Consider the following 2,815-nt stretch of genomic DNA (forward strand, 5'->3'; position numbering starts at 1 on the left):
TTCCGCCCCCTCTTCCACAAAATTTCCCTGAGCCATGTCGGGTTCATTTTTGGTTTGCTTCAGTGATGAGGTGTTGGGGGCCTCTGGGGCTCTGGCTCTCTGATTTGGTAGGAGTTGATTTTTCTCTGTGTTGGTCTCCTTCCCCCTTGTGCTGGTATCCCGTTCATCAGGAAAACAGCACCCTTGCTTGTTTTGCCATTTTTCCTTAGTTTCAGTCAAGGCCCTTTTGATGTATGATGGGGTGGCTCTCTCCTTAGGATCTGCATCTATCTGAAAAAGAGAAGCAGATTCTCTAACGGAGAGTAAATTAGCACTAGGTCAAATGAGATAACCCTTACCATGATTGATGGTAGCTTGATATTGGAGAGTGGGCTTATGTTTGGATATGGTTCTGACTTGTTTCCCAGCTCCAGCTATGGGTCCCGCACCACTGAGGCAATCAGTTAGCCAAATCAAGAGCACTTGGTTCCCCACCCTGGCTGTGTGCCACTCACTATTGCACTTGTGTGTCTCCAGCCCCCATTTTTTTTTAAAGACACATTTATTCAGCATCATGATCAGACTATTACATTTAGCAATCAACGGCCTGGGTAGAAAAAAAAAAAAAAGTCTACATTAAAACCCTTTGTTGGGGAATGCTTTACCTTTTCCACAGAACAGAAACTAATATAACCTATTATACAATGAGTCACAAATACAGTCCTTGAGGTTTTGTTTTTTTTTTAATTTTTTTTGTTCATTTTTTTTTATTTATTTATTTGAGAGCGACAGACATAGAGAGAAAGACAGATAGAGGGAGAGAGAGAGAATGGGCGCGCCAGGGCTTCCAGCCTCTGCAAACGAACTCCAGACGCGTGCGCCCCCTTGTGCATCTGGCTAACGTGGGACCTGGGGAACCGAGCCTCGAACCGGGGTCCTTAGGCTTCACAGGCAAGCGCTTAACCGCTAAGCCATCTCTCCAGCCCATACAGTCCTTGAGGTTTTTTGCCCATACACGTGAGTATTGTCAAAACATGTCTTCTTTGGAGGAGCCAGGCCCTGCCACCACTGTGCTTGGCTGAGTTCACAAATCTGTTGTAACCCATAACTTCCTGTCACTTCTCTGGCTCTCCTCTCCCGCTAAGCTTTGTTTCCTGGCAGTAATTAAGATCTTCTGCCACTTCCATAGCTACTGCTGCTGACAGAATCACCACAGCCACCTTGGATTTGTGGTTTGGCAAAGTATTGTCCTCCACCGCTATAAGGGACAGAGTTTCTGCCTCCAAAATTCCCTCCCTTCATGAGTCAAAAATTTGAAGATTGGTTATTGTAATTGCCAAAATCATTGTAGCTTCCACCACCTCCAAAATCGCTTCCACTAACACGGCCAAAGCCACCTCTGCCTTGGCCTCCTCCAGGTTGTTAGAGCTGTCATAGCTGCCCCTCCCACCACCACCACTGCCCTGGCGTCCATACCCTGTCTTGCCACTTCCATAGCCCCTGCTTCCTCCAGAGTAAGCAGGGCCACCTCCTCCACAACCACCATCGTCACCACACCCATTACAGCCATCCCCACTGCCACCATATCCTCTGCCACCAAATCCACCACGGCCACTGAAGTTTCCTCCAAGACCAAAATTGTCATTTCCACCAAAACCACCTCCACGGCCACCACGGAAGTTTGCAGAGCCACTTCGGCCTCTTTGGCCGGACGAAGCACTCGCCATCTCTTGCTTTGATGGGGTTTGCCTTACTTCACAGTTGTGGCCACTCACAGTATGGCATGTCTGTATGACAACCTTATCAACAGAGTCATGGTCGTCAAAGGTCACAAAAGCAAAGCCCCTTTTCTTCCCACTGCCTCTGTCTGTCATAGTTTCTATCACTTCGATTTTTCCATACTGTTCAAAACAATCTCATAGGTGATGCTCTTCTTTTTTTTAAAATTTTTATTTATTTATATTTTATTAATTAGTTTTGTATTCAGCAAATACAGTCAGTTTTGTACCATTATTAGGCTCATCCATGACCTACCCCCTCCCCTTGGCCCCTCCTTGTTGAGGTACATGGGTCATGCATTGTGGAGTTAGCCCTCAGTTATGGGTAAGTTAAATGTCTCTGCATATCATGACCCGACATGTGGCTCTGACATTCTTTCCGCCCCCTCTTCCACAAAATTTCCCTGAGCCATGTTGGGTTCATTTTTGGTCTGCTTCAGTGATGAGGTGTTGGGGGCCTCTGGGGCTCTGGCTCTCTGATTTGGTAGGAGTTGATTTTTCTCTGCGTTGATCTCCTTCCCCCTTGTGCTGGTATCCGGTGGTGATGCTCTTCTTTAATGCCTCCAGCAAAGATCTTTTTCACAATCAAGTGGGCCCCTGGTCTTCGAGAATCTTCTCTAGACACATCCCTCTTTGGTGCCACAAGTCTTCCATCCACCTTGTGTGACCTTGCATTCAGGGCTGCATCCACCTCCTCCACGGTGGCATAAATGCCAAAGCCCGTGGAGAGCTTGCTGCTTGGATCTTGCATTACCACACAGTCAGTGAGTCCTCCCCATTGCTCAAAATGGCTCCTCACACTCTCGTCTGTCCTTTCGAAGCTCAGCCCTCCCGTGAAGAGCTTCCGCAGCTGTTCGGGCTCCCTAGGAGACTAGGACTTCCTCATGTCAGTGGTGGGCAGACAGGCTTCATCTTCAGTGATGTTTCCTCGGCCACGTCCACATGCAGAAAACCAATTTGTGTTTTAATAAGTGCCATTGGTAATACTGAGGCGTTAAATTTTTACCCCACTCAATTAGAGAGTCCCATCTAAGATCCAGCATATACAGGTGACCAGA

The 2,815-nt window shown here is 47.4% G+C and overlaps 1 pseudogene; it reads right to left on the reverse strand.

Moving 5' to 3' along the window:
* Positions 1-1,143: 1,143 nt before the first annotated feature.
* On the reverse strand, positions 1,144-2,643 carry LOC101610484 (annotated as a pseudogene).
* Between the last annotated feature and the right edge of the window lie 172 nt (positions 2,644-2,815).

This window comes from Jaculus jaculus, chromosome 3 (assembly GCF_020740685.1).
Source record: "Jaculus jaculus isolate mJacJac1 chromosome 3, mJacJac1.mat.Y.cur, whole genome shotgun sequence".
NCBI lineage: Eukaryota > Metazoa > Chordata > Mammalia > Rodentia > Dipodidae > Jaculus > Jaculus jaculus.